The following is a 25,913-nucleotide window of genomic DNA, read 5'->3' as shown; positions in this document are numbered from 1 at the left end:
TCACATGTGCCATAGATGGCGTATTTGTTTGGTAAGCACTTGACTTTTATGGCATCGACGAACATATCTCGAAAGTGATAGAAATGGAACATGTGTCACAAATACATGCAAGCACCTCTACCAAGATTTACAAGTACCTACAGATATAGATATCCATATCCACATAGATATCCAATCGAAAGATTCCTTCGATATTCGCATATGCTTTTTATGGCACAGATGCCATTGGGGTAAAATATAGCAAAAAAAATGTAATATTTCCATATTTGTCAATGCATTAGTACTTCTGTTGTTAGAATCGTTTATTTTTTCAAGAGGGTCGTCACGGGGTGAAAAAGATGGAAATGAAAAAAAAAACACTTTGATGACCCCAAATATGAACACAATGTAATGGAGGACCTTTCATGACATCCACTGCCATTAAAATGTGTTGACATATTTTCACTCTTCAGTCTCGAATTTCCGGCTATATTTTATGGTGGTCTAACCGCTTTATGTATCTCTCTACGGAATGGCACTTAACAAAATAGCGATGTGGGATAACATATGATGGTTGTATAAAAGCCATGCATATATGTAAACACATATATATTTTAGTATAGATGTGTGTGTATTCATAATATTTTTTTGATAATATGGAGAAGGATACAACATAATGGAAATCACTCACAACTTTGTCATTGTGGGTTAACCATGTCCTTCAAATATTACAGCCTCATCCGTAAAAATACAATCTATATATAAAGTTTATTAAATTTAATATCATAGAACCAGTAAAGAAAGTCTTAAAGTCGTGCGGGGCCGACTTTATGATACCCTACACCACTTTGCTAATTTAGTAAAGCTGCGCATAACAATTAAAAGTTTTTATGGGAGAATTCAATCATACACGCTATGATTATAATTATAATTTAAACTTCAAAGGACTAAAAATGCCGAAGCATTTGTATCTTTTAAATTCGGACTTTTATAGCCCATTTGGTGCACAATTAATTTGAAATCGGATAAAAATATATATGGGAGCTATATCCAAATCGAAACCGATCTCGATAAAATTTGGCAAAGATATTTCTGTTTCCCTGAATATCGTTGTTATGGAGTGCATATTACGGCTGTGGGTAACGGATGAACAGTATATATGGGAGCTACAGCTATATCTGAACCGATCTTCACCAAATTTGACATACTGGCTTCTAGACTCAATTCGGTTGTAAGTGCTAAATTTCATCCAATTTGGGCAAATATTAGACGTTTGGTGCACAATAAAATGTAAATCGGACGAAGTTTTATATGGGAGCTTTATCCAAATTTGAACCGATCTCGATAAAATTTAGCAAATGTATTTCTGAGCTGTATTTGATATATTTCCCCAAATATTGTTGTTGCAGAGTGCATATTACGGCTGCGGAGGACAAAAATAACAAATCGGATGAACAATATATATGGGAGCTATGCTATATCTGAAGCGATTTCGATCAAATTTGGCATACTTATTTTCAGGTCCAATTTGATCGTACGTGCAAAATTCCATACTATTCAGACTGATATTACACGTTTGGTGCACAATAAAAGGCAAATCGGACGAAGATATATATGGGAGCTATATCTAAATTTAGACCCATTATCTCCAATTTCAATAGGGTTCGTCCTTGGGCCAAACAAATGATATGTGCAAAATTTCATCTGAATCGGGCAATAAATGCGAACTGTACTTTGTTTACAAAAATACATGGACAGACGGACGGACGGACATGCATAAATCGACTCAGAATGTGATTCTATGCAGATCGTCAAAAGGAACTATGGGTCTATCTCTTTTCCTTTTGCCTGTAACAAACAAATGCACAAAGACATAATACCCTGACCACCTTGTGGTGTAGGGTATAAAAACACTATGTTCGGCCGGGCCAAAGTTTTAATACCCTCCACACCTTAGGGTAAAGGAAACATTAGAGCCCATTATGACCCACATATACCAATTTTTAGACATACTCATGAGAAAATGTGCCAAAAATCATCAAAATACCGAATTTTGGGCAATACGGCTATATGGGGCTATACAAAAACGTGGACCTATAATTACAATGTTTCGCCACACAACTAGGACCCATTATGACCAACAAATACCAATTTTTAGACAAATCAGTGAAAAAAATGTGGCAAAAACCATCAAAATACCGAATATCGGGAGGTACCGTTATATGGGGGCTATATCAAATCGTGGACCCATGCATGCAATGTTTCGCCACCGGAGCTGGAACCCATTATGACCAACAAATACCAATTTTCAGACAAATCCGTGCAAAAATGTGGCAAAAACCATTAAAATGCCGAATATCAGGAGGTGCCGTTATAAGGGGGCTATACCAAATCGTGGACCTACACATGCAATGTTTCGCCACCGGAGCTGGAAACCATTATGACCCACAAATACCAATTTTTAGACACATCCGTGAAAAAATGTGTCAAAAAAAACTAAAATACCGAATATCGGGAGGTAAACTTTCTTGTTCCCTTGCTTCCTTCCTTTCCCTCTTTACATTGGCCCGAAAATATAAATAGCAAGTTTCCTACATCTGGAGAATATTTATGTTTAATAAATAATAATTATCTCTTATTTCTTGGACTATTAGACCCTATTTCTAGATAACTTTACTTATCCCATTTTTTTGGATTAAAAGACAATATTTTCAAATGACTTTTAATCCCCCTTTTAGAAAATCTCAATTTTTTCACAAACATTTTTAAAATTATCCATGACCATTCTGCACTGCCTTTGAAGTACATCTGCGCTCATATGTGGCCTGCCTTTTGTGAGAATTTTGCTATAAATCATCAAATGCTTTGTTTACTTTGGACTGTCTTTTATCCGTAAATCCATTGGTTTCAAATACATTTTTGTTTGTTTAGCGTGATGTGTGTCGGTGTGTGAAAAATTATTGAGAAAACTGCCTTTGCCACTTGGTTCTATTTCGATCGAGAAGAAAATTTGATAAACACAACGAGAACACAGCACAACAACGAAATGTCGAAAAAGTCAAAAGTGTGCCAAAAATCATAAACATATTTCGAGACTTGTGTCAGTTAGTTAGTCATGAGGAGACAGACGACGACGGACAGGCACCCCAAATAATTTGTCATGTTAATGATGTGGCACAATGGGTTGGCATGACCGGTGACGCGGAATTGGGAGATTATGGAAATTCATTATCAGGTAGTTATTTAAAACTCAATTAATAATAAGGTTAAAAGCAGTAAGTTCGGCCGGGCCAAACTTTGAATACCCTCCACCATTTGGAACGAATTTGGAAATTTAAAAAAAAAATAAAATACTTAAAAAATTCTGTTCAATTTTAAAAATACCGAATATTGCCGGTTTATTGGGGTCTATACGACTTGGACCTACATAGGCATTGTTTGCCATTAGCCATTAGCATATTCAAATTCGAAACTTCAAATAAACGGTGAATAATGTAGCTAAAATCATCAAAATATCGTATATAGGGAGGTACCATTATATCGGAGCTGTGCGAAGACCTGGACCAGCATAGACAATTTTCTGTCACAGGCTATAGCATCCATTACTAACGTCAAATACGATATCTCAAACAATTGCGGTGGGTACTGTACCTAAACTCGACAAAATACCGAATATAGGGAGGTACTGAAATATGGGGCCTATACGAAGACCTGGACCTGCATAGACATTCTTCGGTCACAGACTGTAGTTCCCATTACAAACTCTAAATACGTAATTTGAAACAATTCCGGTGAATAATGGCGCTAAAATCATCAAAATACCGAATTTTGGGAGGTACCGTTATATGGGGGCTATACGAAGACCTGGACCTGCATAGACATTTTTCTGTCATAGGCTGTATTTCCCATTACGAACTCTAAATACGTAATTTGAAACTATTCCGGTGACTAATGTCGCTAAAATCATCAAAATACCGAAATTTGGGAGGTACCGTTATATGGGGGCTATACGAAGACGTGGACCTGCACAGACAGTTTTCTGTCATAGGCTGTAGCATCCATTACGAATCTCAAATACCAAATTTGAAACAATTCCGGTGAATAATGTCGCTAATACCATCAAAATACCGAATATAGGGAGGTACCGTTATATGGGGGCTATACGAAGACGTGGACTCGCCCAGATAATTTTCTGTCATAGGCTGTAGTATCCATTTCGAACTTAAAATACCAAAGTTGAAACAATTCCGGTGAATAATGTTGCTAAAATCATAAAAATACCGAATATCGGGAGGTATCGTTATATTGGGGGCTATACGAAGACGTGGACCTACATGGCCCATTTTCTGTTTTATGCTGCAGTATCTATTACAAACTTCAAATACCAAATTTGGAATGATTCCGTTAAATAATGTCGCTAAAATCAGCAAAATACCGAATATCGGGGGGGTACCGTTATATCGGGGATATATGAAGACGTGGACCTACATGGCTCATTTTTTGACTTAGGATGTAGTATCCATTACGAACTTCAAATACCAAATTTGAAACGATTCCGGTAAATAATGTCGTTAAAGTCATCAAAATACCGAATATCGGGAGGTACCGTTATATGGGGGCTATACGAAGACGTGGACTCGCCCAGATAATTTTCTGTCATAGGCAGTAGTATCCATTTCGAACTTCAAATACCAAAGTTTAAACAATTCCAGTGAATAATGTCGCTAAAATCATCAAAATACCGAATATCGGGAGGTCCCGTTATATGGGGGGTATATGAAAACGTGGACCTACATGGCCCATTTACGAACTTAACCTGCCTACTGGCAAAATATACATGTGTGAAAAATTTTAGCCTTCTATCCCAATTTGTTCGAAAGATAGCGTGATTACAACTGACAGACAGACCGACACACAGACGGACATGGCTAAATCGTCTTAGAATTTTACGCTGATCAAGAATATATATACTTTGTTGGGTCTGACATGAGTATTTCGAGGAGTTACAAACGGAATGACAAAATTAATATACCCTCCATAGTATGGTGGAGGGTATAAAAATAGACAATTTGTTAACCCATAATAGCCGAGGCGAATTCCCCGGGTCACAACCTAAATTATTTCAATTTCCATTTTCCTTCAGATTATAGACACTTTCATGCGTGCCCCCATCAATTAATTAATCCATTAATGACCTCCATTCTACAAAGTTTCTTGAATTGCATTTTAATTGATTTGAAATAGTTTATTGTCCCAAGGTGATTTTGTTTACGCCGTGCCTTGTTTGCCATCAGGACGTGAGTGTGGGCGTAGCGTATGCAGCCGCGTATAGACGACAAATGCGTGTGCGACTGACTAGGGGGGGTTCTGCTTAAAATTAGCCAACAAAAAATTACACTTTCGCCTCTAGCGGCTAGCAAGCGAAGAAGAGAATTAAGAATGAAATGGTTGGAAGCAGTTTATTTTGGCTTCATCGAAACGATGACAGATGCCACAAATTATTGTTTGCCCAAAAAGTGTCATTCGTTTTGCAAGGCAATTGATTTTTTTCTTTTTTTGTTTTTGGCTGCCAGACTGACAGGTGCAAACTATTTAACGGCAGAAATCTGACGACCCACATTTTTTTGTTGGCTAAAAATGTCAAATATTAGAGTTAAGCTATGGATTACATAAATTATGCAATGACTAATTTTTGGCAGCTTTTACAAAAATAATAAACAACATATAATACGACGAATACAGAATGCAGAAAGTTAAGCAAGGCCGAATGGATGCAGAATGAAATCTGGGACTAAAAATTTTGGAAGGAATCGAGTAAAATTTCGAATTAAGTTTGGATTTATATGATTTTTATATTTAAAAAGAAACTCGGATTAATTATTTTGATAATTCTTGTCCGTGATACTGATGCCGTAGCCCGATGTCAAGGGCAGAAATGGTTCGAAAAGTAAATAAACCCCCGTCACAGTGGTCGAAAAATGACTAGTGAGCTGAACATATCGCAATATTCCATTCGGCAAATATTTTGAAAAATGAGCTCGGGATTAAACCATTGACATTCCAAAAAGTGCAAGAACTTACACCGCAACAGAAAGAAAATCGACTCAATAGAGCTAAAGAGTTGCTGCTTCGCTTGGCCGAAAGTGGTGAACTGTTTCTGCGATGAGAAAACATTTGTTGTCCAGCAGTTTGTAAACAAACTACTTGCCAAAGAGGTTAGCTGAAAATGTGCACCTTCGGTTGGCCACCAGAACTCATGCGCCGGCCATGGTGATGGTGTGGGCTGCCATAACAGCCGATGGTTGCTCTCCGCTCGTATAAATCGACCGTGGCATCAGAAAAATGCCGAATATTATCGCGAAAATATTCTGGAGGGTGTATTAAAGCCTTAGGCACGCCATCGTTTTGGCCGCAGACCTTGGATATTCCAACAGGACTCAGCACCATCAGCACACGCTACCCAAGAATGGTTACAAAATGAGGTTCCTCGAAACAATGGCCTCCAAAATCTCCGGATACCAATCCGTGGGACAATTGTGTCTGGAGTATTGTGAACAGCAAGATTGACACTAAAAAATACCAAAGTTCGATCATTTCAAGCAAGCGCTTCGCCGGGAATGGGCCAAAATACCGCAGAGCAGAGTGTGACGGTTTCATTGGCCGTTTGAAAGCCATAATTCGTGCCAAAGGTGACCAATTCGAACAAATCTAAACTTATTCTAAAGTTTGATGCTATTTCCGACATTTTTTGTTTTCATTCAATAAAATTAAAAAAAAATGTAATAATTACGGCGTTTGAGTTTGTTGCAGTTTTTTTATCTCACCCTGTATTTTAGATCCAGAATTTCGATAATTCTTGTCCTAATTTTTGTATGGCTATATAATTAAAACTAAAAATTAGAACTTGTTTCAATTCCGATTATACAGGGTTGCCCATATTCGACGGACCCATCTGGCAACGCCATAACCTTTGACAGAGATGTCACATCGCTTAATGACATACCGCGTTTGAAGCGTCAGGCCAAGCAGATTTTACCATGAACCAATACACGCCACGCGAGCGCTCTGAAATAGTTGAAATTTACAAGAAGTCAATTGTGAAAACTCAGCGTACTTTTAAAACATTAAAAAAATGTGAGAAGTGCGCCTTCTAAGAACACCATTAAGCGTTTATACGAAAAATTTTCGACTGGTAAGGCTCTTTCTAATCGACCAAGGCGATCGGCCGAGAATATCGCTGCCATACGAGCCAGTGTTGAGAGGTCCCCAAGAACATCCCAAAAACGCCGTTCTCAGCAGTTGGGCATGGCTCGGTCCACTTTACAACGGATTATTCGCATTGATTTGCATTTGTTCCCGTACAAAATTCAATTCATGGGTCCGTCGAATATGGGCAACCCTGTACATTATGTTACAGTCATATGTCAAGTACATTTTTGAACGGTTATCAAAAATAGTCAATAAAATATTGATAATGGAAATATACTTACTTTGGTCCTAATTATATAAGCACGGAACTGAAAGAATAATAAAAAAAAAATATTTGTTAATACAAGCTTATATTAGAAGTAAAATAGTTTAGCAATATATATCAATACCACCCCATACCTAATACTATTTTGTTTTATTTTTCTATCTTTCAGGTATGTATCTTTTGAATGGGAATACAAAAAAAAGGTAAAATGTTACAATAAAAAGATATAAAGAACATGTAAGGAAAGGTGAAAAGTCGGGCGGGGCCGACTATATGATACCTTACAGCACTATAGCGTATTGGGAATTTACGTGAAGTAGATCATGCCAACTATGAACGAAATAACATTGCCGTATAGTGCATGATATGACTTCGATAAGAATTATTATATAACCGATCTTGATAAAATTTGGCAGAGGTATTTTAGAGCAGTATCTGATGACCGGTATCAAATACCATAGTTGTGGAGTGCATACCATACCATGTAAGGGACTTTAACACCAAATCTGATAAAACATATATATGGGATAAAACATATATATAGTATGTACTTGCTTCCAGGCTGAATTCAGTCGGATGTGCCAAAATTCCGGTCATTTGGACTGATATTGGCCATTTGGTGCACAAAAAAACCTGATATCGGATAACAATTTATATGGAAGCTATAACCTAATCTAATACGATCTCGATAAAATTTGACAGAGGCATTTTTGAGCTCCATAAGTTATCTGATACCAAATATCATTTTATGTGGAGTGCATCGAAAATCGAATGAAAAATGCATACGGGAGCTATATCTATATCTGAACCGATTTTCACCAGAATTTGAAGCACTTGCTTTTAGGCAAAATTCCGTTGGAAGTGCCAAAATTCAGGCCATTTGGGCTGATGTTAACAATTTGGTGCACAAAAAACTTGAAATCGGAGAAAGATATTTGTGGGAGGTATATCCTAATCTGATCCGACTTTGACAACATTTTAAACACTTATATCTGGGTGGCGTTTACAGGGTGGTGAGCAACCAAGTCAAACGCCATAATTGTTACATATTCTTTAAATTTAATTGAACGAAAGCAAAATATGTCGGAAATAGCATCAAATTTTAGAATAAGTTTAGATTTGTTCGAATTGGTCACCTTCGGCGCGAATTATGGCCTTCGAAAGGCCAATGAAACTGTCACACGCTGCCCGAATGTTGCTCTGCCATATTTTGGCCCATTCCCGGGGAAGCGCTTGCTTGAGGTGATCGACACTTTGGTATTTTTTAATGCCAACCGTGCTTTCCAAAATACTCCGGACACAATAGTCCAAAGGATTGGTATCCAGAGATTTTGGTAGCCATTGCCGATTGTGCTGGAAATGAAATGAGGAACCTCAATTTGTAACCATTCTTGAATGGCGCGTTCTGGGTGCTGAGTCCTGTTGGAATGTCCAAGGTCTGCGGCCAAAATGTTTACGTGCCCAAGGCTTTAATGCACCCTCCAGAATATTTTGGCGATAATATTCGGCATTTATTCTGATGCCACGGTCGATTAATACGAGCGGAGAGCAACCATCGGCTGTTATGGCGGCCCACACCATCACCATGGTCGGCGCTTGAGTTCTGGTGACCAATCGAAGGTGCACATTTTCAGCTGACCTCTTTGGCAAGAAATCACGATAAGTTTTTTTGTGTACAAACTGCTGGACAACGAATGTTTTCTCATCATAGAAAACCAAATTCGGAAGTTCACCACGGTTGAAAACCACAGTATTTTATTAAATCAAAAACAGAAAGTCTTCTATAAATGACCGGAAGGTCTTCTTCTATAGATGACAAGAAGGTCTTCTCCAATAGATGGCCAGAAGATCTTCTTCTATAGATGACCAAAAGGTCTTCTTCTATAGAAGACGAGAAGGTCTTCTTCTATAGAAGACGAGAAAGTCTTCTTCTATAGAAGACGAGAAGGTTTTCTTTTATAGAAGACGAGAAGGTCTTCTACTATAGATGACCAGAAGGTCTTCTTATATAGAAGACGAGACGGTCTTCTTATATAGAAGACCAGAATGTCTTCTTCTATAGAAGACCAGAATGTCTTCTTCTATAGAAGACCCAAAGGTCTTCTTTTATAGAAGACTAGAAGGTCATCTTCTATAGAAGACCAGAAGGTCTTCTTCTATAGAAGACGAGAAGGTCTTCTTCTATAGAAGACCAGAAGGTCTTCTTCTATAGAAGACGAGAAGGTCTTCTTCTATAGAAGACGAGAAGGTCTTCTTCTATAGAAGACGAGAAGGTCTTCTTCTATAGAAGACGAGAAGGTCTTCTTCTATAGAAGACGAGAAGGTCTTCTTCTATAGAAGACGAGAAGGTCTTCTGCTATAGAAGACGAGAAGGTCTTCTGCTATAGAAGACGAGAAGGTCTTCTGCTATAGAAGACGAGAAAGTCTTCTTCTATAGAAGACGAGAAGGTCTTCTATAGAAGACGAGAAAGTCTTCTTCTATAGAAGACGAGAAGGTCTTCTATAGAAGACGAGAAAGTCTTCTTCTATAGAAGACGAGAAGGTCTTCTTCTATAGAAGACGAGAAGGTCTTCTTCTATAGAAGACGAGAAGGTCTTCTTCTATAGAAGACGAGAAGGTCTTCTTCTATAGAAGACGAGAAGGTCTTCTTCTATAGAAGACGAGAAGGTCTTCTTCTATAGAAGACGAGAAGGTCTTCTTCTATAGAAGACGAGAAGGTCTTCTTCTATAGAAGACGAGAAGGTCTTCTTCTATAGAAGACGAGAAGGTCTTCTTCTATAGAAGACGAGAAGGTCTTCTTCTATAGAAGACGAGAAGGTCTTCTTCTATAGAAGACGAGAAGGTCTTCTGCTATAGAAGACGAGAAGGTCTTCTGCTATAGAAGACGAGAAGGTCTTCTGCTATAGAAGACGAGAAGGTCTTCTGCTATAGAAGACGAGAAGGTCTTCTGCTATAGAAGACGAGAAAGTCTTCTTCTATAGAAGACGAGAAGGTCTTCTTCTATAGAAGACGAGAAGGTCTTCTTCTATAGAAGACGAGAAGGTCTTCTTCTATAGAAGACGAGAAGGTCTTCTTCTATAGAAGACGAGAAGGTCTTCTTCTATAGAAGACGAGAAGGTCTTCTTCTATAGAAGACGAGAAGGTCTTCTTCTATAGAAGACGAGAAGGTTTTCTTTTATAGAAGACGAGAAGGTCTTCTTCTATAGAAGACGAGAAGGTTTTCTTTTATAGAAGACGAGAAGGTCTTCTTCTATAGAAGACGAGAAGGTCTTCTTCTATAGAAGACGAGAAGGTTTTCTTTTATAGAAGACGAGAAGGTCTTCTTCTATAGAAGACGAGGAGGTCTTCTTCTATAGAAGATCATAAGGTATTTTCCTTAGAAGACAAGAAGGTTTTCTTCTATAGAAGGCGAAAAGGTATTTTTCTTAGAAGACCAGAAGGTCTCTCCTTAGGAGACCAGAAGGTCTTCTCCTTAGAAGACCAGAAGGTCTTCTTCTACAGAAGACGAGAAGGTCTTCTTCTACAGAAGACGAGAAGGTCTTCTTCTATAGAAGACGAGAAGGTTTTCTTTTATAGAAGACCAGAAGGTTTTCTTCTATAGAAGACGAAAAGGTATTTTTCTTAGAAGACCAGAAGGTCTTCTCCTTAGAAGGTCAAGAAGTTCTCCTCATTACAAGACCAGAAGGTCTTCTCCTTGAAGGACTAGAAAGAAGTTGCACAAGCTCTTCTCGTATAGAAAACCAAAACCTCTTCTCTCCTCCCTCTTCCTCCTTAGCTGACATAAAATCAATTTCCCTCCTAACCGTTTTGTAAACAGATTACTTTTCTTAAATTCTCTACATAACAGTTAACATGGGTTTCGCTCTGGTCTCCTCAGATTAGACTTCAACGATAACATATTCTAAGGTCAAATACTACTAAATTATAAAAAAATAACTGCCGACATTTATGGACATGACTTCTAACAAATGTGTACAACATTTATCATTTCTATTGCAAATTATTCAAACCCGAAAATAAAAATAAATAGCTGCTTAAATTCCCATAAAAAATATGTCATGCATCATCATAACAAAATGGCACACAAGACACCTCCGAGCGACACAGAGATGCCATGCCTCCCATAATGAATTAACATCAATAATAAAATTTGACAATTTGTTGTCTACAAAATAAAATTTAAACCAAAAAAAGATAAATTCATATATTTGCATATTTTGGCAAACGAGATGAAGAAGACACCAATCAAATCCCATGCAGAAAAAAACCCAACTTTGTTCTGGTTCTTGGGATATGTAAATTTTTAACTGGAGATATGTTTACTTGTATCTCTCCCACTCTCTAGCCAGTTTGTTTATATCATCTGAATGGCAGTACGGTTACCAGCTACCTTACTTGGCTAAACTTGGTCTTTTCTTTTTTGCTGTTTTTATTTAAGCTTGTTATTTGGAGATCATATCCTTTTTTCGTCCTCTTTTTTTTTGTTTTTTTTTTTCACCAGCTTGTTTGTTGTTTGCAAAAAAGTCACGTGCCATGGGGGACTGGAACTCAGACACACATACACCTACACACAAAATACCTTCGTTTGACGTAGAACAGGGGACCGACCATATTCTTTTAAATAACTTCATTTATAATCTTAAATTTCGTGACAATTTATGAAATATGTTTGTGGGCATACGGCAGAGTGAGACTGTTGGGTTTGTGAGTGTGTGTTTGTTTGTGTGTGATTAAATGAAACTATGTGTGAAGAAGAGTGTGTCGCTTGTTTATAAGAATATTAAATGTCAATAAATTAAATTCTGTCAAGATAAGACACATGAAATTTGCATATGAGCTTAACATGCCATTTTCTCCCAAAAATACAAGAAATATTTATCATATTCCGACATATTTGCATTTTGATTGCACAGAAGATTTTAAACGGAAGTTCATTATGTTTTTGAGATTTGATTTTGCTTAATGGATAAAAATACTAGCAGGGTTTCATGTGGAAGAGGACAAGAAGGTCATCGGATATTCGACCAGAAGGTTTTCGTATAGAAGTCCAAAAAATCTCCTAATAGAAGACCAGAAGGTCTTATCCCAGATGACCAGAAAGTCTTCCTACATAAGAGATGAGAAAACCAAAAGGTCTTCTCATATACGATCAGAAGGTCTTCTCATGGAAGACCACAAGGTCATCTCATGTAAGACTAGAAGGCCTTCAAATAGAAGGTCTTCTAGTAGAAGTTCTCATCATAGAAGACCAGAACGTCTTCCTATAGAAGATCAGAACGTCTTCTCATAGGAGACCCGAAAGTCTTCTCATGGAAGACCAGAAGGTCTTCTCATGGAACACCAGAAGATCTTCTCATAGAAGACCATAAGTTCTTCTCATAGAAAACCAGAAGGTTTTCTCATAAAAGAACAGAAGGTCTTCTCATAAAAGAACATAAGGTCTTCTCTTAGAAGACCAGAACGTCTTCCCATAGAAGACCAGAACAAAGAAGAAGACCAGAAGGTCTTCTCCTTAGAAGACCAGAAGGTCTTCTCCTTAGAAGACCAGAAGGTCTTCTCCTTAGAAGACCAGAAGGTCTTCCTATAGAAGACCTGGAGGTCATCTCATGGAAGACCTGGAGGTCATCTCATAGAAGACTTGGAGGTCTTCTTCTCATAGAAGACCTGGAGGTCTTCTTCTCATAGAAGACCAGGAGGTCTTCTTCTTATAGAAGACCTGGAGGTCTTCTTCTATAGAAGACCTGGAGGTCTTCTTCTATAGAAGACTAGAAGGTCTTCTTCTATAGAAGACGAGAAGGTCTTCTTCTATAGAAGACGAGAAGGTCTTCTTCTATAGAAGACGAGAAGGTCTTCTTCTATAGAAGACGAGAAGGTCTTCTTCTATAGAAGAACTGGAGGTCTTTTTCTCATAGAAGACCTGGTCTTTTTCTCATTGACGACCTAGAGGCCTTTTTCTCATTGACGACCTGGAGGCCTTTTTCTCATTGACGATCTGGAGGTCTTTTTCTCATAGAAGATCTGTAGGTCTTTTTCTCATAGAAGACCTGGAGGTCTTTTTCTCATAGAAGACCTGGAGGTCTTTTTCTCATAGAAGACCTGGAGGTCTTTTTCTCGTAGAAGACCTGGAGGTCTTCATCTATAGAAGACCTGGAGGTCTTCATCTATAGAAGACCTGGAGGTCTTCATCTATAGAAGACCTGGAGGTCTTCATCTATAGAAGACGAGAAGGTCTTCGTCTATAGAAGACGAGAAGGTCTTCGTCTATAGAAGACGAGAAGGTCTTCGTCTATAGAAGACGAGAAGGTCTTCGTCTATAGAAGACGAGAAGGTCTTCGTCTATAGAAGACGAGAAGATCTTCGTCTATAGAAGACGAGAAGGTCTTCGTGTATAGAAGACGAGAAGGTCTTCGTCTATAGAAGACGAGAAGGTCTTCGTCTATAGAAGACGAGAAGGTCTTCGTCTATAGAAGACGAGAAGGTCTTCGTCTATAGAAGACGAGAAGGTCTTCGTCTATAGAAGACGAGAAGGTCTTCGTCTATAGAAGACGAGAAGGTCTTCGTCTATAGAAGACGAGAAGGTCTTCGTCTATAGAAGACGAGAAGGTCTTCGTCTATAGAAGACGAGAAGGTCTTCGTCTATAGAAGACGAGAAGGTCTTCGTCTATAGAAGACGAGAAGGTCTTCGTCTATAGAAGACGAGAAGGTCTTCGTCTATAGAAGACGAGAAGGTCTTCTTCTATAGAAGACGAGAGGGTCTTCTTCTATAGAAGACGAGAGGGTCTTCTTCTATAGAAGACGAGAAGGTCTTCTTCTATAGAAGACGAGAAGGTCTTCTTCTATAGAAGACGAGAAAGTCTTCTTCTATTGAAGACGAGAAAGTCTTCTTCTATAGAAGACGAGAAAGTATTCTTCTATAGAAGACGAGAAGGTCTTCTATAGAAGTCCTGGATGTTTTCTTCTTAGAAGACGAGAAGGTCTTCTTCTATAGAAGACGAGAAGGTCTTCTTCTATAGAAGACTTGGAGGTCTTCTTCTATAGAAGATCAGAAGACTAGAAAGTGTTCTCCTGAGAAGACCAGAAAGTCTTCTCCTGAGAAGACCAGAAGGTCTTCTTCTTAGAAGGTCCAGAAGTTCAACTCAATTCCAAAGTCAAGAAAGTCTTCTCCTTGAAGAACTAGAAAGAAGGTCCACAAGCTCTTCTCTTATAGAAAACCAGAAGCTCTTCTCTCCTCCCTCTCCCCATAACTTACATTTAATCAATTTTCCTCCTAACCGTTTCGTAAACAGATTACTTTTCTTAAATTCTCTACATGACAGTTAACATGGGTTTTCTTTGTAGTGTTTTGACGCGTTATGGCCATTTCTCATTTTTTTTTCCAAGAGACATTTCATGTGACAATCTAACGCACAACATTGAATGTCAGTGACATTCAATTTTTTTTGTCCGAAAATGAAATTTTCGGAAAAAGGAGAAGAAGAAAAGAAGACCTTCGACCAGCAGTTTCAAGTGGCATTGAAAGAAAACAAAAAAAAAAAAACAAGGCGTTACCAGCATCCGTAGCCACGCGCTGACTTTTGTAATTGAGTGTGAAAATCGGGGTAGGGGAGAGACGAGCGAGGGAAGGATGCACACAATTTTTCATTTGAACTAAAACAGAGTTATGTCATGCTTTTATTATTAAAACTCATGACAGTCGACATGACAGCGGAGCTGTGCGTTCTGTTTCAATATTTTTTTCTGCTACGCCTTTTGCAAAAATACATGCCATATTCGAGACAGAGTTCCAGTGTGGATAATAGGGGAAATCGAAGGGAAATACTAAGGACCGACGCCCTCTGCAAATTTGTGAGTTATTAAATATATATTTAATTACTAAATAAGTTAGAAAAAATCTAAAACGTAATTAAAAATAAAAATAAATAAATAAAAATTAAATATATAAAAATATACAAATAAATAAAAATTAAATATATAAAAATAGGCCGACTTTATGATACCCTACACCACTTTGCTAATTTAGTAGAGCTCCGCATAACAATTAAAAGTTTTCATGGAAGAATTCAATCATACACGCTATGATTATAATTATAATTTAAAGTTCGGAGGACTAAATATGCCGAAGCATTTATATCTTTTAAATTCGGACGTGTATTGCGCACTTGGTGCACAATTAATTTGAAATCGGAAAAATCGGGAGATATATCCAAATCGAAACCGATCTCGATAAAATTTGGAAAAGATATTTCTGAGCTGTATTTGATATATTTCCCTGAATATCGTTGTTACCAAGTGCATATTACGGCTGCGGAGGACAAAAATAACAAATCGGATGAACAATATATATGGGAGCTACAGCTATATCTGAACCGATCTTCATCAAATTTGACATACTAGCTTCTAGACTCAATTCGGTCATAAGTGCCAAATTCCATCCCATTTGGACAAATATTAGACGTTTGGTGCACAATAAAAGGTAAATCGGACGAAGTTATATATGGGAGCTATATCCAAATCTAAACCAATCTCGATAAAATTTTGCAGATGTGTTTCTGAGCTGTATTTGATATATTTCCGCAAATATTGTTGTTACAGAGTGTATTTACAGAGGCTGCGGAGGACAAAAATAATAAATCGGATGAACAATATATATGGGAGCTATAGCTATATCTGAACCGATTTCGATCAAATTTGGCATACTTATTTTCAGGTCCAATCTGATCGTACGTGCAAAATTCCATACTATTCGAACTGATATTACACGTTTGGTGCACAATAAAAGGCTAATCGGACAAAGATATATACTATAGCTATATCTAAATTTTGACAGATTATTTACAATTTCAATAGGGTTCGTCCTTGGGCCAAACAAATGATTTGTGCAAAATTTCATCTGGATCGGGTAATAAATGTGGACTGTACTTTGTTTACAAAAATACATGGACAGACAGACGGACGGACGGATATGCATAAATCGACTCAGAATGTGATTCTACGGAGATCATCAAAAGGAACTATGGGTCTATCTTGTTTCCTTTTGCCTGTTACAAACAAATGCACAAAAACACAATACCCTGACCACCTTATGGTGTAGGTTATAAATATATAACTATATAATAACCATAAAAATAATTAAAAAAAAAATAATTTCTCAAAAAAAAAAAAAAAAAACTATCTTCTTCAATTAAATGCAATATTTTCGTAAAACTTGAATTAAACTTTGAAAATTTAATGTTTGCCGAAAAACATTACATCTCACCCAATACCCACTCAGCATTCGCATTTGCATTCAAATCCATGTCCCTTACATATGTCAGTTTACAGCGTACATGGCAAAATTAAAAACCAGTAAAGAAAGTCTTAAAGTCGGGCGGGGCCGACTTTATGATACCCTACACCACTTTGCTAATTAAGTAGAGCTCCACATAACAATTAAAAGTTTTTATGGGAGAATTCAATCATACACGCAATGATTATAATTAAAATTTAAAGTTCAAAGGACTAAATATGCCGAAGCATTTGTATTTTTTAAATTAGGAATTGTATTGCCCATTTGGTGCACAATTAATTTGAAGTCAGATAAAGATATATATGGGAGCTATATCCAAATCTGAACCGATCTGGATAAAATTTGGCAAATATATTTCTGAGCTGTATTTGATATATTTCCCTGAATATCGTTGTTACGGAGTGCATATTACGGCTGCAGTGGACAAAAATAACAAATCGGATGTACAATATATATGGGAGCTATAGCTATATCTGAACCGATTTTGATCAAATTTGGCATACTTATTTTCAGGCCTAATTTGGGTGTATGTGCAAAATTCCATACTATTCGGGCTGATATTACACGTTTGGTGCACAATAAAAGGCAAATCGGACGAAGATATATATGGGAGCTACAAGTTGGTCAGGGTATTATGTCTTTGTGCATTTGTTTGTAACAGGCAAAAGGAAACGAGATAGACCCATAGTTCCTTTTGATGATCTGCATAGAATCACATTCTGAGTCGATTTATGCATGTCCGTCCGTCTGTCCATGTATTTTTGTAAACAAAGTACAGTTCGCATTTATTGCCCTATCCAGATGAAATTTTACACAGATCATTTGTTTGGCCCAAGGACGAACCCTATTGAAATTGGAGATAATCTGTCAAAATTTAGATATAGCCCCCATATATATCTTCGTCCAATTTGCTTTTTTATTGTGCACCAAACGTGTAATATCAACCCGAATAGTATGGAATTTTGCACATACAACCAAATTAGACCTGAAAATAAGTATGCCAAATTTGATCGAAATCGGTTCAGATATAGCTATAGCTCCCATATATATTGTTCATCCGATTTGTTATTTTTGTCCTCCGCAGCCGTAATATGCACTCTGTAACAACAATATTTAGGGAAATATATCAAATACAGCTCAGAAATACATTTGCTAAATTTTATCGAGATCGGTTCAGATTGGGATATAGCTCCCATACATAACTTCGTCCGATTTACCTTTTATTGTGCACCAAACGTCTAATATTTGTCCAAATGGGATGGAATTTGGCACATACGACCAAATTTAGTCTAGAAGGTAGTATGCCAAATTTGGTGAAGATCGGTTCAGATATAGCTATAGCTCCCATATATATTGTTCATCCGATTTGTTGTATTTGTTACCCACCGCCGTAATATGCACTCCATAACAACGATATTCAGGGAAATATATCAAATACAGCTCAGAAATATATTTGCCAAATTTTTTCGAGATCGAGATTCCGAGTTGGATATAGCTCCCATATATATATTTATCCCATTTCAAATTAATTGTGCACAAAATGGGCAATACACGTCCGAATTTAGAAGATATAAATGATTCGGCATATTTAGTTTTTCGAACTTTAAATTATAATTATAATCATAGCGTGTATGATTGAATTCTCCCATAAAAACTTTTAATTGTTATGCGGAGCTCTACTATATTAGCAAAGAGGTTTAGGATATCTTAAAGTCGGCCCCGCTCGATTTTAAGACTTTGTTTACTGGTTTTAACATATCATCAACGATATATGATTTAAAAAATTCAGCAAAAATATAATATCAAAACAAGTAAAAAAACTGTAAGTTCGGCCGGACCGAACTTTGATTACCCTCCACCATTTGGAACGAATTTCTTTTAAAATCTTGAAAATACCGGATGTTATTTTAGTGTCTATATGACGACGTGGACCTACATAGGCAACTATTGTCATATGACATTACAATATTCAAAGGCGAAATTTGAAAAAAATCGGTGAATAATGTTGCTCATACCGAATATAGGGAGGAACCATTATATGAGGGCTATACCAAAACGTGGACCTGCACAGACAATTTTCTGGCTTAGGCTGTAGTAGGCAAATTTTCTGTCACAGCCTGTAGCATTCATTACGAACTTCAAATTCTAAATTTGAAACAATTCCGGTGAAAAATGTGGTTAAAATCATCAAAATACCGAATATTGGGGGTACCGTTATATGGGGGCTCTACGAAGACCTGAACCTGCACAGACAATTTTCTGTCATAGGCTGTAGCATCCATTACGAACGTCAAATACCAAATTCCGATGGATATTGTCGCTAAAATCATCAAAATACTGAATATCGGAAGGTACCGTTATATGGGGGCTATACGAAAACGTGGACCTGCACAGACAATTATCTGTTTTAGGCTGTAGTATATATTTCGAACTTCATATACCAAATTTGAAACAATTCCGGTGAATAATGTCGTTAAAATCATCAACATACCGAATATCGGGAGGTACTGTTATATGGGGACTATACCAAAACGTGGACCTACATGGCCCATTTTCAATACCAAAAGACCTGCAGACATAATATACATTTGAGTACAATTTCATCAATCTACTTCAATTCGTTCGGAAGCTAGAGTGATTTCCACAGACGGACGGACATCGCTAAATCGATATAGAATTTTATGCTGATCAAGAATATATATACTTTGTGGGGGGTCAAAAATGTATATTGTATGGAGGGTACACAACCCAAAAACAAAACTTAAAAAATAATAAATAAATTCACAAAAAAATTAATTAAATATTTTATAAAAAAAAATTATTCCCAAGTTTTCACTCAACTTGAGTTAGCAGAGCAAGGTTTCGATCCTCGGACCTCTGGGTTATGGGCCCAGCACGCTTCCACTGCGCCACTCTGCTCTGTATATGACACGAAGTCAAATACACCACTTGAAGCACACACACACAGATTCACTACTACCAACAACAATTATTTTTACTACAACAAACAACCCCATGACTCACACAGATTTTATTTCTCAGTAGTTTTTGGGGTTGTTTGATTTTGTTGTTGTTTTATTTTTGGTAGACGTATTTCTTATCTCTGCTTATCTGTTGATTGGAAATACAACAACATTTTGCCTGGGATACAAATTGTTAATAATTATTCGACAGTTATGACTGAAGGCAAATAAAAATTAACTAACAAACAGGTTAAATATTAGACTTAAGACATATGTGAAATATATCTACAATTATACTATATGTTTACGCAAAATACGGAATCCGTTGAGTCTTCTATAAAATAGTTTAAGTCGGCGTCGCACCCAGAGAATTACATCACCAAAACATTTTGGAAAAATAGCAAAAATTTAACTTTTTCAATAAAATGTTTCTATGAAAACTTTTTTTACCCTCCATCATTCTATGGGAGGTAAATTAACTTTGTCATTCCGCTTGTAACCCCTCAGAAGATCTGAGGTAATGTATAGTATTAGATTACATATGAAAGACGTTAGATTTTATATAAAAATTATTCGGGGCAAATATTTAAGCCTTTAAGCCTTATAGAAAATCTTATGACATTTAGAAATCTTGAGATCTTATGGAAGACCTGAATATAAGCCCACAAATTCTTATGAAAACCCAACAGCTTATGAGTTGGAAACCTGAGGGTTCTTCATAGGAGAACGGTTCTGGGGTCATCCTGAAACCTGGGAACGACATCATGTCGTCCGACATCAGGGGTCCTAATGAGGAGCTGTAGTCTTCTGGAATAACTTAGATTTCTTGAAAGATCTAAGTAGAGCTTTTAAAGAAATTTTGAAGTCTTTGATACCCTTAAAGCCCTAATAGACCTGAGTTCCTATACAACATTTATCGGAAGACTTCTGGGAACCTACGCTATAGAACAAGAACCCTATCCTATAGAAGTAGAACCAATGTTGTATACGAAACCTGAGATTTTAAAGCCTTTTAGAAGTATCAATGAGTTTTGAATGATATGCGGACGACCGGTTGTTTTATGGAAAACCTTGAGTTCTAAAGAATACCTGTAATGTTACGAACGATCTAAGGTCACAGAGAAGCCCCAATATTTTTTGGAAGATTTGAGATGTTTAAAAAGTCTTTTGGTCTTAGGATCTTTTGGAAGACTAGAGATCCTGGAAAAGACCCAAGGACTTATAGAAGGCATAATTTCTTCTGAAAATCCTTATAGAATCACTTAAGTCTTATAAATGATTTGCGATCTCATAGAAATCCAGTTATCTTATAGAAATTCGTCCTTATGGCGTATAAAAGACCCGAGATATTCTGGAGACATGCAATCTTTTAGGACCCGACCTGAGATGTTCTTTTTGAAGACCTGATTTTTTTCCACACCAAAGGTCTTTTTGAAAGAAACTCAGTAAATGTCTTGCATAAGATCTTCGGAAATACCCTAGGTTTTTTGGGAGGACTGAATTGTTATAGAAGTCCTGAGGTCTGATCTTATACAAATTTTAAGGTCTTCGCAAATTCCTTAAAGACATTTGGTCTATAAAATTTCAGATCCTCTGTAATAACACAAATCTTTTATAAGGCTTGAGGTTTTCCACTACAACTTATGCCTTCATGTTGAAATTTCATAATCATTTAAAAACCCTGAGAAATCATAGAAGCCTTAAGTTCTTCTGATATGTCTGAGATCTTACAGCAGTACCTCCAGATTTTCTGTATTTTGGATGTTTCTGCCACAATTTCCAACCAAATAAGCTGCGACTTTCCATTTGGGGTAGTTGCCCCCATTACGGATCCATTAATATACCCTCCATAGTATGGTGGAGGGTATAAAAATGAAATGGCTAGCAGAAGATCTCAAGTATCCAAAAAGTTCTGTGGTCTGATGATTCATAGAAGAGCCCTCATATGTCTTACCTAAGTTTTTACAAGATACTTCATGTCGTATATAATATACCTCATGTTTTATAGAAATCCTGGGGTGTTAAAAAAGACCTGAGGACCTGTTCTAATAGAATACCTGACATTTCACAGAAGACCTAAGATCTTGTAGAAGTCCCAAGATCCTAAATTTCTAAAAGACTTAAATCCTTTAGACGACCTGACGAATGAAATATACAACCTCTTTACTTTAATTTTGCTTCTTCAGTTTATAACTCAATCGCATTCTTAGATGTTGCTCTTTACCTAATCTTATATATATTTTTTACATGTAGTCCTTAAAAATAATCTGCTAAAATTCCATGCAATCATATAATGCCAACCATAGTCTCAATGAAATTCTATTATATTGTGTTACATGTGGCCAAAGAATAATATTTTGACCTCACTAATGATGCCATATAACCTTTTGGCCCCTCCGGCCATTTTCCAGCCAACCACACATTTCCATTGAGTTATAAATTTACCCCAAGAAGTCCTGCAAAAAAAAAAAAAAAGAACTTGGGCATTCATTATATTATAACCATTATCGTCAACATTATCATTTATTTGTCTTCTTGGCCTAAACGAAAAAAAAACTTTATGAAATAAACGCGCGCTCACACACACAATACACACAAAAAGCCCAGCAGACAAGAGGTGGCTGAGTTGACCCAACTTTTTTTTTTTTTGGTTGTTGGAAACCTAAAAGACAAACAAATCACCATGCCATTGCTTTTTGTGGAGAAATAAAAAAGAGAAGAAAAAACATCTATTGTTCCGGGCCATAATTTGTTTAACAATAGACTGACTGTTGTTGCCAAGCGTGGGTCCTCAATAATGGCATCGCTCGCATTCAGCTAACCAAGACCAACCAACACCGTCGAAAAACAACAGCAACAACTTTATTTTTTTGTCATTAAAACAAACTTTTGGTGTTTTTAGGCGATGGTCTATCCAGCAACTTTTTCTAAACGTTGTTGGCTTCCTCTTTCGCCTTTTTTTCTTTTGGCCCACAAAAAAAGTGGCAAGAAGATCCTTTGGTATTTTGTTTGTTTTAATCATGGCCGTTAAACAAACAAGGACTACAATTGCAACAACAAGAACCACAAACAGAAGGATACAAAAAAAAACCAACGAAGCCAAAACTTGTCATATCATGCGAAAAATGAGCTGAACAACGCAATACGAATTATTTCCTGCCATGACAGCACCGTCGGCATGTCGGTGTGAAGGCCTGGTCGAAACCACATCCAGCGGTAACGGGCCAGCAACCAGAACACCAAAGTTGTTAGGAGGCTTTTCTTTTGTTAGTGGCGTCGAAAAGTTAATGTCAACTAAAAAAAAAGTTTTGATTATAATTCGTTGTTGTCCTCATCGTCGCTCTGTCGCTGTTCTTGCTGGGGTTTCATTGTTATGCCTTCGTTATTATGACAGGTTGTGGGCGTTTTTTTTTTTTTTTTTTTTTTGTTAGACTTTTCGAGGCAACCACTAAATTGTTGCTGCTGTGTTTTTTTTTTTTTTCTTCGTTGGGATTTTATGGACATTTTTAGGCACAACAAATTAATGCATTCATAAATATTAAAGGAAATTATATTAATATAAACAAGTAAAAAAGCTGTAAGTTCGGCCGGGCCGAACTTTTAATAACCTCCACCATTTGGAAGGAATTTGGCAATTCTCGAAAACAATAAAATCCGTTAAACTTCTCTTAAAATCTTAAAAATACCGAATGTATCTATTATATTAGGGTCTATACGACGACATGAACCTGCGTTGGTAACATTTGTGATAAGCCATTACAATATTCAAATGCGAAACTTAAAAAAATCGGTTATAATGTCGAATATCGGGAGGTACCATTATATGGGGGCTATACGAAGACGTGGACCTGCACAGACAATTTTCTTTCATAGGCTGTAGTATCCATTACGAACTGTAAATATCAAATTTGAAACAATTCTGGTGGAAAATGTCCCTAAAATCATTAAAATACCGAATATAGGGAAGCACCGTTATATGGGGGCTATACCAAAACGTGGACCTACATGGCCCATTTTCAATACCAAAAGTCCTGCAAACATAACATACATTTGTGCAAAATTTTATCAATCTACTTCAATTCGTTCGGAAGCTAGAGTGATTTCCACAGACGGACAGATACCTAGACGGACGGACATCGCTAAATCGACATAGAATTTTATGCTGATCAAGAATATATACTTTGTGGGGTCTAAAATGTGTATTTCGAGGTGTTACAAACGGAATGACAAACTTAATATACCCACCATACTATGGTGCAGGGTATAGAAATATGAGCTGGAGGAATTTGTTTTGGTTGCTTTCATTGAATAGCCTACAGGGGTTCTACACACAGCGCACCATCGGAAGATTTTCAATTGATATAGAAGATATGAACAAATTCCAAAGTCTTTCTTTTATAGAAGACGTTGATTAGGTACTCCATAGATAGAAAACATTGAGAAATAAGACCTTGAAGTTTTCTAAATAAGACTTTGAGTTCTTCTATAAAAGACCTTGAGAACTTCCATATTAGACCTTGAATTCTTATATATGAGACCTTGAAATTTTGCAAGGTTTTCAGGTCTTCCGTATAACTATTTTGGGTCTTCTACATGTTGAGATGAAAAAACTTCAACCAAATTCAGACTGCTGTCGTTTCTAAGCCACTCGTTGTCCGACAGCTGTTCAAATTATTCCAGTGACACCTCATTATATTGTTTAAAAGCATACAAAAGCATTATGGTGAGAACTTTCAGGAAAAAAGTTATTCGTGATGGAATTCAAGCGTGATAGTGTGACTCCTTTATATTTGGCTGGAAAACTACAAGTGGCTATCGTTAGAACACTCCAGCATTTAAATATGAATAAATATTTTATGTCTCGTACCATCGCTCGTTAACGTGATACTGGTAGTGTTGCCCGACGTCAAGGAAAAAATATTCTTTAAAAATCCACGTTTAATGGCTCTAATAGTCCTTGAAAAAATATTCTTTAAAAATCCACGATTAATGGCTTTAATAGTCCTTGAAAAAATATTCTTTAAAAATCCACGTTTATTGGCTCTAATAGTCCTTGGAAAAATATTCTTTAAAAATCCACATCTGATGGCTCCAACAGTCCTTGAAAAAAAATATTCTTTGAAAATCCACGTTTAATGGCTCTAATAGTCCTTGAAAAAATATTCTTTAAAAATCCACATCTAATGGCTCTAATAGTCCTTGAAAAAGTATTATTTAAAAATCCACGTTTAATGGCTCTAATAGTCCTTGAAAAAATCTTTTTTTTTTTTTAATCCACGTTTAATGGCTCTAATAGTCCTTGAAAAAATCTTTTTTTTTTTAAATCCACGTTTAATGGCTCCTTGAAAAAATCTTTTTTTTTAAAAATCCACGTTTAATGACTCTAATAGTCCTTGAAAAAATATTCTTTAAAAATCCACATCTGATGGCTCTAATAGTCCTTGGAAAAATATTCTTTAAAAATCCACGTTTAATGGCTCTAATAGTCCTTGAAAAAATATTCTTTAAAAATCCATGTTTAATGGCTCTAATAGTCCTTGGAAAAATATTCTTTAAAAATCCACGTTTAATGGCTCTAATAGTCCTTGAAAAAATATTCTTTAAAAATCCACGTTTAATGGCTCTGATAGTCCTTGAAAAAATATTCTTTAAAAATCCACGTTTAATGGCTCTAATAGTCCTTGGAAAAATATTCTTTAAAAATCCATGTTTAATGGCTCTAATAGTCCTTGAAAAAATATTCTTTAAAAATCCACGTTTAATGGCTCTAATAGTCTTTGGAAAAATATTCTTTAAAAATCCACATCTGATGGTTCCAATAGTCCTTGAAAAAAATATTCTTTGAAAATCCACGTTTAATGGCTCTAATAGTCCTTGAAAAAATATTCTTTGAAAATCCACGTTTAATGGCTCTAATAGTCCTTGAAAAAATATTCTTTAAAAATCCACGTTTAATGGCTCTAATAGTCCTTGGAAAAATATTCTTTAAAAATCCACGTTTAATGGCTCTAATAGTCCTTGGAAAAATATTCTTTAAAAATCCACGTTTAATGGCTCTAATAGTCCTTGGAAAAATATTCTTTAAAAATCCACGTTTAATGGCTCTAATAGACCTTGGAAAAATATTCTTTAAATATCCACGTTTAATGGCTCAAATAGTCCTTGCAAAAAAAATATTCTTTAAAAATCCACGTTTAATGACTCCAATAGT

The 25,913-nt window shown here is 36.5% G+C and overlaps 2 protein-coding genes and 1 non-coding gene across 11 annotated transcripts in view; 1 reads left to right on the top strand and 2 right to left on the bottom strand.

Moving 5' to 3' along the window:
* LOC101891509 (cytosolic carboxypeptidase Nna1) overlaps positions 1–25,913 on the top strand; it is a 239,347-nt gene that overhangs the window by 132,791 nt on the left and 80,643 nt on the right. The window lies entirely within an intron of this gene.
* Positions 1–25,913, bottom strand: part of LOC101895346 (glutamine-dependent NAD(+) synthetase) — a 198,991-nt gene that overhangs the window by 155,204 nt on the left and 17,874 nt on the right. Inside the window, exon 2 of the mRNA XM_059122101.1 lies at positions 7,470–7,496. The gene's annotated coding sequence lies outside the window, so the exon portion shown is untranslated. The remainder of the gene's footprint in view (positions 1–7,469; positions 7,497–25,913) is intronic.
* Positions 19,587–19,658, bottom strand: TRNAM-CAU (transfer RNA methionine (anticodon CAU)). The gene has a single exon. It is a non-coding gene; the product is annotated as a tRNA-Met (tRNA).

This window comes from Musca domestica, unplaced genomic scaffold (assembly GCF_030504385.1).
Source record: "Musca domestica strain aabys unplaced genomic scaffold, Musca_domestica.polishedcontigs.V.1.1 2, whole genome shotgun sequence".
Classification (NCBI taxonomy): Eukaryota; Metazoa; Arthropoda; class Insecta; order Diptera; family Muscidae; genus Musca; species Musca domestica.
Note: the sequence above shows the minus strand (reverse complement) of the source record. Positions and strands in the feature narration are given on the sequence as shown.